General features: G+C 36.8%; 1 pseudogene; it reads left to right on the forward strand.

Annotated features, from left to right (window-relative positions):
- Nucleotides 1–430: 430 nt before the first annotated feature.
- On the forward strand, nucleotides 431–2,040 carry LOC100963954 (annotated as a pseudogene).
- Nucleotides 2,041–9,548: the final 7,508 nt, after the last annotated feature.

A 9,548-nucleotide genomic window follows, 5' to 3' on the forward strand; every position in this document is an offset into this window, starting at 1 on the left:
TAGGGGAAAGGAAGCACAGAGAGAAAGAGAAGGAGGGAAGGTGGTGGGGTCTTGGCATATGCCACACCTTTTGGGGGCAAGACACAATTGTAAGAGGGACTTTACCTAACAAATGCAATCAGTGTAACCTGGTTTCTTGTACCTTCAATGAATCCCCAACAGTAAAAAATTAAGACATTCTCAAATAAGCTACAAGAACAATAAACAAAGAATTTGTTGCTTACCAGCCATCTACATAAAATATAATGGAAGTTGTTCAGGCTGTAATAATTTTTATCCATGTTAAAAAAGGAAAACCCAAACTAAAGAGTACTGTTAATAATACTGTATTATTATAAATACCATTACAAATTCATTTTAAATTTCCTTTATTTTCTTAACTGACATAAAGAACAACTGTATTTGACTGGATAGATACCTATCTATCCAAATGAAGGAAAATAAAGAAAATTCAAGCCTTTCAGTAACTTCAGCAAACCTGGACCACACAAAACCATGTTGGTTCTGGGATCAGAGAGACTTGGCTCATACACCCTAACAACTGGAACAACTTGATCCAACCTCTGAGGCTCTGTTCTGCCAAGAGGGGGCTGGTTCATCTTTGATGTGGGCACACGTCTGGGGCTAGACTATGATACCCTAGCAAGTGGAATAATTTATTTCCATTGCCTCTATATGCTTCACTCCTTCAAGCATTTCCCTAGACAGGTCTGTTTCTGGCTGGGAAAGTAGAAGAAACACCAAAAAATCTTAAAGATATCACTAAAATAGCCCATAGTTTGTTTAATGATGTTCAATTTGGCCAGTTTGGACATTACCCAAAGGAAGAAGTAATGGTTCTGGAAAGAATCTTACTGCAGACCCGAAAGTTTGATTTACAGGTAGAACGTCCATACCAATTTCTACTCAAATGTGCAAAACAACTCAAAGGTGATAAAAACGAAATTCAAAAACTAGTTCAAATGACACGGAAATTTATAAAAGACAGTCTGTGCACCTTGGCATTACAGTGGGAACCAGAGATCTCGCAGAACATTTGTGCAAATTTGAAACACAAGAATGGGCCTCCAAACCCATGTATAGGAGATGGTGGGAGCAGTTTGTTCAAGACATCCTTGTGGACATCTAAATCCTGGATCTTTACTCACAAGGAATACAGCAGATGCCTGATCACACAATCCACCTCCGTCAGCTGCAGCAGCCCCCATCTCTTCAGCCTACACCACAAGTGCCACAAGTACAACAGTCACAACCTCCTCAAGGCTCTGAACCATCCCAGCCCCCCTAAAAGGACTCCCAGCAATCAGCCCTGCAGCAGCAGCCTCCAAACCCTCTCCACAGCCTCGTCCTCCCAGACAGGTTAAATGGGCTGGGATTGTCTCTCCCAAAGAAAAGAGCAAAGCAGCAGAACCACCACCACCTAAAGTCCCCCAAATTGAGACCACTCACTCACCACTGCCTCCAGACCGGAAGCCTCCCCTCTCTGCTGCCTTAGGTGGGGCTGAACCTCCCGGGCCAGTGGAGACCTCCCCAGAGTCCAGATTCATCCTACCACCCATCCGGCCCTGTGCTCAGGTCACTGCCCCTGGCCTCCTCCAGCTACGTGACAGGAATGTTCACTACCAGCTCCTACATGTCAGGAGAGGGCCACCAGAGCCTGCAGTCCACATGAAGACCAAGGCACCTCCTACAGTGCCCTACCCCAGCCTGTGGCCCACCCGCTCACCTTCCCCACCAGCCTCACGTCTACTCCCACCTACCTCCACTACCTGTGACCCCTCCCCCACCTTGTTCCCCCCACCTGCCATTCCCCCCACCTTCCACCTCTACCCATCTACAACACCAACTTCCCACCCCCATCCCTACGCCTGCCCCAACCCACACTGTTCCTTCCCACCCCCCTCCAGACGTGGGCTTGCCACTGGCTAGCTACTCACCTCCCACTGTCCCCTAGGTCAACAGCTGCCAGTGGCCCCACCCATCCCCCGACTCGGCGTGTCTCCACTTGGGGGGCTAGGGCAGGAAGACGGGATGAGATAACGTGATGCCTTCTTCCTTTTGCTTTCTTAACAAGAGTTTTTCTAATCAACTTGTATAATGCTGAACAGTTGCAGGGCGAAAGGAATGACCAGACCCCTGCAATTAAGTTGGGGTGCTCCTCACATCTGGAGGATGGGGACAGCCAACTTTCAGTGTAGCTGGGGCAGCACCTCTCGCCATTTGCCTGTGTACTAAGTTTGGTTTCAGCTAAGATCATCAGATGATTACTGGGTTACTTTATACTAGTTAAAATGTTAACCAGCCATATTGGCTCAATAAATAGCTTCAGTAAGGAGTAATCTCTTCTTCTAGAAATCAGTGCCTATTTTTACTGGAAACTCAATTTTAAATAGTCTAATTCCATCTGAAGTCAGGCTGTTGTCACAGTTTTTATTCAGTGATGTTCTCTCCCGTGACACCCAGAAGGGTCAGATGATCCACATTTTTGATTCATAAATGTTTACACCCTTTGTGTTAAAATTATTTTGAAGGGGTTGTCTTGTTGGATGGCTTTTTTCCCCCTCCGGGAAGAAGGAGAAAAATGTACTTGGAAAGTAATGTACACATATGTTTACATCTATTTGCAAATTTCTGTACATAGAGATTTTTTTAAGTGTAAATGTAACAACTTACTGTGAATTCCATCTTGAGTACAGATGGTGCCCTTCAGTCTGTTATACAAACAAAATCAGTTTTGAAACTAAAAAAAAAATTACATTTCATATTATTTTGCATTTTTAATTGATACATCAGAATTTTACATATTTTGTGGTAACTGTGATATTTTGATAAATGTATACAATGTGTAATGATCAAATTAGAGTAAGTGACATAACTATCACTTTCAACACTTACCTTTTCTTGGTGTCAGGAATGTTACAGTTTTTCTTTTTTAGCTATTTTGAAGTATACAAAAAATTATTTTAACTATAATTTTCCTTATGTGCTACTGAATCTTAGAAATTATTCCTTATGTCTAATTGTATTTTTGTACCCATCAACCAAATTCCCTCCAGATACCCCTCCTTCCCTCACCAGCCTCTGGTAAGCACGATTCCAATCTCTATGTCTCTGAGATCTACTTTTTTAACATCCCCGTCATGAGAGGTATTTGTACTTCTGAGTTTGGCTTAATTCATTTAACTAATGCTCTCCAGTTCCATCTGTGTTTCTGCAAACCGCAGCATTTCACTTTTGCTGGTGAATGGTATTCCATTTTTATTCATTTACCATTGGCGGACACTTAGGTTAGTTCCATATCTTAGCAATTGTTTACAGTGCTTCAGTAAACATGAGAGCATAGATATCCTGGTTTTCTTTGTTTAGGATATACAACAGGCAATGGGATTGTTGTATCACATGGAAGTTCTAATTTTAGTTTCTTGAAGAATCTCCATTCTCTTCTCTAAAGTGTTTGGATAATAGCCATTCTAACTGGGGTGAGATGATTATCTCACTTTGTTTTTGATTTTAATTTATTTGCTGGGTAGTGATGTTGTTTGTCACTTGTATACTCGTTGGTTGTCTTCTTTTAAGAAATATTTTTTCGTATATTTTGCCCAATTTTAATTGGATTATTTGTTTTCTGGCTATCAAGTTGTTTGAGTTTCCTATTTATTCTTGTTTTTTTTTTTTTGGCCAGGGCTGGGTTTGAACCCACCACCTCCAGCATATGGAGCTGGTGTCCAACCCTTGTGAGCCACAGGCGCCGCCCTATTCTTGTTATTAATACTTTGTTAGATGGATAGTTTGCAATTTTTTTCCATTATGTAATTGTCTTGTTTAATGTTTTCTTTTAATTTCTTTTTTTAAAAATTAAATCATAATAGTGTACCTTAATACTATCATGGGGTACAGTGTACTGTTTCTCTATACAATTTAAAGTACTTTCATCAAACTGGTTAACATAGCCTTTATGTCTTTTTCTTAGTTATTATGTTAAGACATTTATATTCTACATTTAGAGAGATTCATATGTACCCTTGTAGGATGAACCATAGGCATGATCCCACCAATCACCCTCTCTCCACCCACCCCCTCCTCCCTCTCCTCTCTCCCCATGTTCCTGGGCTAAATTTGGGTTATAGCTTTCCTATGAAAGCTATAAATTAGTTTCATAGTAGGGCTGAGTACATAGGATAATTTTTCTTCCATTCTTGGGATACTTTGCTAAGAAGAATATTTTCCAGCTCCATCCATGTAAACATGAAGGAGGTAAAGTCTCCATCTTTCTTAATGGCTGCATAATATGTTACCTTTGCTGTACAGAAACTTTTTAGTTGTTTGATGCAATCCTATTTGTCTATTTTTGTTTTTGTTCCCTGTGGTTTTGCAGTTTTACTTAAGAATTCTCTTCCAAGATCTTGGTCTTGGGCATGTTTCTCCAAAGTTTTTCTCTAATACTTTTAAAGTTTCAAAACTTACATTTAAGTCTTTATTCTTTTTGTGTTGGTTATAATATGTGGTAAAGATGGGGATCTAGTTTCATTCTTGTATGTAAGCGAATCTGTTTTTTTTTTCAGCACCATTTATTAAAGCTGCTGTTCTTTCTACAATGTATACTTTTGGTGCCCTTGTCAAAAATGAGTTGGGTGTAAGTTTGTGAATTTATTTCTGTGTTTTCCTTTTATTATTGGTCTGTGTGTCTAATTTTATGCTAGTACCATGCTGGTTTTGTTACTGTAGCTTTGGAGTATAGTTTGAATTTATGTAGTGTGATACCTCCAGATTTGCTCTCTTGGTTCAAGATTGCTCTACCTATTTGGCTATTTTTCTTATACAAATTTTAAGATTGTTTTTTGTATTTCTGTGAAGAATGTTGTTAATGTTTTGATAGGGATTCCATTGAATCTGTAGATCACTTCTGGTAGTATAGACGTTTTAACCATATTACTGTTTCCAGTCCATGAATATCAGACAATTTGCATTTTTCTGTGTTCCCCTGAAATTTTTTTTAGCCAAAATTTTGTGGTTTAAATTATAGAGCTCTTTCATTTTCTTGACTAAATTTATTTGTAAGTGATTTCTTTTAGTTTGTTTGCTTTGTTTTGTTTAGAAATATAGTCTCATTCTATTGTCTAGACTGCACTCAAAGTCCAGTGCTCAAGCAATCCTTGCAATTTTTTTTTTGGTAATTATTATAAATGGGATTACTATCTTGATTTGTCTTTCAAATTGGTCATTATAGCTGGTAAAAAATGCTATGCATTTATTTTTGTAAGTTGATTTTTGTATCCTACAATTTACTAAATTTGTGTATTAGTTTTAAGAAATTTTAGGGCTGTGCCTGTGGCTCAAAGGGGTAGGGCACTGACCCTATATGCTGGAGGTGGTGGGTTCAAACCCAGCCCCAGCCAAAAAAAAAAAAAAGAAATTTTGGGGGCATCTTTAGATATGTTTAATATAAGACTATATCATCTACAAAAATAATTTAAATTGCTTTAGAATCTGGAGATTCCTTTTTCTGGCCTAATTTCTCCATCTAGAACTTCCAGTATATGCTGAGTAATGGTGGCAAAAGTAGATGTCCATGTTTCAGATCTTAGAGGAAAGGCTTTAATTTATCCTTGTGCAGTATGATATTAGCTGTGTCTTGTCACATATGTCTTTTATCATGCTGAGCTATGTCCCTTTTATATCCAAATCTTTAAAGGTTTTCATCATTAAGGGAAGTTGAATATTTAAAATGTTTTTTCAGCATCTTCTGGAATGATTAGGTGGTTTTTGTCCTTGATTTTTTTCTGTAATGTATCATCTTTATTGATTTGTATATGCTGAACCATCTTTGCATCTGTGAGGTGAATCCCACTGATGGTGGTGAGTGATCTTTTTAATGTGTTGCTGAATCTGCCTTATTAATATTTTTTCAGAAATTTTTGCATCTATTTCATTAGGGATGCTTATATTTGCCTTTTTTGTTAGTATCAGGATAATGCTGGCCTCATAGAATGAGTTCACGGAAATGTTCCATTCTTTTCAATTTTTTTGAAGTAGGTTGAGTGGATTTGGTATTAGTCCTTTACATGTTTGGTAGAATTCATCAGTATATCCATCAGATCTGCGGCCTTTCTTTGATAGGATAATATTACTGTATCAATCTCATTACTCATTAGATGTATTTGTCTGTTTATGTTTTTCATTTCATCATGGTTCAGTCTTGATAGGCCATATGTGTCTAAAAGTTTATTTACTTTTTAAGTTTTTTTTACATTTCTTGGCATATATTATATTTGTTCCCAATAATCTTTAATGATCTTTTGTTTGTTGTATCAGTTGTTATATTTCCTTTTTCATCACTGATATTATTTATGTGGGTCTTCTCTCTGTGTTTTAATCTAACTAAAGGTGTGGCAATTTTATTTATATTTAAAAATACCTTTTCATTTATTATCACTTATTTGTTTTTTGAGGCTTGATTTTATTATTTCTCCTCTAATTTTTTTTTCTTCTGCTAACTTTAGGTTTCATTTATTCTTATTTTTCTAGTTCCTAGATGTCTGTCTCTAAGTTGTTAATTTTTATGCCTTTTTGATGTAGGCACTTCATCAATAAATTTCTCTCTTAGCACTGCTTTTTCTATATTCCACAGGCTTTGGTGTGCTGAAAGTGAGATATTGAAGTCTCTTAGTAGTATGGCTTTGTACTCTGTCTCAACCTATAGTTATGATAATATTTGCTGTATATATTTTTTCTGCAGTATTGGATGCTTATGTAATTATTATTTTTATATCCTCTTGTTGAATTTATGACTTTATCATTGTATAATAGTGTTCTTTGTCTCTTTTTACATTTTTGATTTAAAATCTATTTTTATCTATGTACAGCTACTTCTGTTCATTTGCATAGACTATTTTCTTCCATTCCTTTACTTTCTGTTCATGTATATTTATAAGTGAAGTAAGTTTCTTGTGGCAGTGCATAGTTGAGTCCAGTTTTTAATTCATTCTGTCATTCTGTGTCTTTTAATGGGAGAATTTAGTCATAATTGGTAGGTAAAATGTTACTACTGCCATTTTGGTATTCATTTTCTAGTTCTTTTGTAACTCCTCTCTTCCTTTCTTCTTTTATAACTGTCTTTGTTTATGGTTAAGTGATTTTCTCTAGAAGTAAGTTTCAATTCATTTCTTTTTACTTTTAATATATCTATTATGGTTCTATCTTATAATTATCATGATGTTTGTTAAAAATCCTATAATTGTAACAAATATTTGAAACTGATACCAACATAACTTTGATCACAAAGAAGAAACAACCAAATCCCCTAAAACATGACACATTTATCCCTTCTTCCCAAATGTTATGAATTTTTGATGCATAATTTATTATTTCATTTTCTATCTCTTAACAAGTTGTTGTTGTTATTTTTGTTGTTTAATTCTTTAGTTTTCTTAGTAAACATACAAGTGCCTAAGTAATGTAAAGATATTACAATATTATCATAACAATCACGTTAGCATTCTTTTCTTTTATTCTGATGAACTCTATTTTGTGTTTCTTATGGGATAATTTTGATAGTGAGGAATTCTCTGAGGTTATTATTCTTCCTTGATTAAGTTTCATCTCTACTTCATTTCTGAAGGATGACTTTGATGGGTACAGTATTTTTGGTTTACAATGATTTTCCTTTAGCTCTTTGAATACATCTTCCTACTTCCTTCTTGTCTTTAAGGTTTCTACTAAGAGATCTGCTGACAGATGTATTAGATCTCCCCTACATGTTATTTGCTTTTTTTCTTCTCACTATTTTGCGGATCTCCTATCTTTGACCTTTAAATATTTGGTTGTAATATGGCTTAGAATATTCTTATTTAGATTGATTGTAATTGATCATCTTTGGCATCATTGTACCTGAATAAGTATACCTTTGCCAGTTTTGTAAAGCTTTCAGTTATTATTTCATTGAATTATTTTATTTCATTGAATTTTTCTATCCCTTTGTCTTTCTCAGTTTTCTCTTTAAATCTGATGACCTGAATATTTCCTCTTTTGTTGTCCCTCATATTTCATAAGCTTTGTTTGTTCCTTTTCATTTTTTTGTTTTTCTCCTCTGACTATGTATTTTCAAACAGTCTTTCTTCACGCTTATTAATCTCTTCTTCTGTTCGAGCAATTTTGCTATTGATGCTCTCTATTGCATTTTATATTTCATTCATTGTAATTCAGCTTCAGATTTCTTTGATTCTTTTCAAAATAATTTTTTTAAGTTTGATAATTTTCTGAATTTATTCTCTGTGTTTCTTGACATTTATTAAGATTCCTTAAAACAGATATTTTGAATTCTTTCTCTCAGAGGTAACAATTTCCATATGGAAAAATCCATTTTTTTATTTTTTATTTATTTTTTTAAAGATGCTGGTTGAAATGAAACAATGTCTAAGCCACTGGTTTTCAACCTTCCTAATGCTGCAGCTCTTTAATACAGTTCCTGTGGGTTGTGACCTACAGGTTGAGAACTGCTGGTCTAAATACCTAATTGAAGAATTAGGTATTTGTTTTTATCTTTGAAGTCCTTCTTTTTTGAATCTGTCCTTTTTTGAATCTGTCCTTCTTCTGAGGGGCTTCCCAAGATTTTTAACTGACTGACATTTGTGTTCCCCAATCCTATAATAATTGCATCTATTAGCACTAGAGGATATTCTGTGCTACGTTTTGCTACATGTCTCATGAGAGCTCTAAGGTTGATATGACTTTCCAGATGATTTCAAACTGGTGAAGTCCAAAAAAACGTACTTGGGTTGTTTGGTAACAATGGCCAGGGATCTGAGCCTAGAAAACTTACCCAGTGGGCTAGATGGGCATGCCTTCTAGTAGGTCTCTGTGCAGGTACACTAGGTCTTGAATGCAGAAAGAGGGGATTGAGTTGAGACTGGCTCTTTTGGGTATCTGCTGTGTGAATGAACCTGGTAGACCTCTTTTGTTTACTTATATGTGCATATGTCATCCAAGAGACCCCTGCACAAGTGGTGTGGCTTCTAGATGGTAACAGGAGGGCCTAGAGATGAAACTGGGCCCCTTAAGATCTGCTTTGAGATGGCACACCTGTCACATTGGCTCAGATGGGCATGCATCTTCCAGCCAATCACTACACTGATAGTATAGTTCCCTGACTACAGAAGGAGGGACTGCAGCTGAGACTGAGCTTGGAATTTCCTCTGAGAAAGAATCTGGCTACATCTTCTGTCAGTTCTAAGCATAAGGAATATTTTCCTGGCTGTAGCAAGAAGGGCAGGAACTAAGATTGGGGTTGCCCCCATAACTCGTGTGGGACTGGAGATCTCAGTCTCACTGGTTCAGAGGGGTCCCTGTCTCCCAGAAGGATGCTGCACAGGTGGGATGTATTTCTCAATATAGCTGGAGGGGATGGGAGCTGAGACTGAGGGCCTTAGCATCTATTGTGGGAGCAGGCTGAAGAGCCCATCTGATTGGCCTAGAAAGTTATGCAGCCCTCAGCAAGTCCCTGCACAGATAGCATAATTCCCTGATTATAGTGACAGGGGCCAGAACTGAGG

Source organism: Otolemur garnettii, unplaced genomic scaffold (assembly GCF_000181295.1).
Source record: "Otolemur garnettii isolate 467f Iridium unplaced genomic scaffold, OtoGar3 scaffold00083, whole genome shotgun sequence".
Taxonomy (NCBI): domain Eukaryota; kingdom Metazoa; phylum Chordata; class Mammalia; order Primates; family Galagidae; genus Otolemur; species Otolemur garnettii.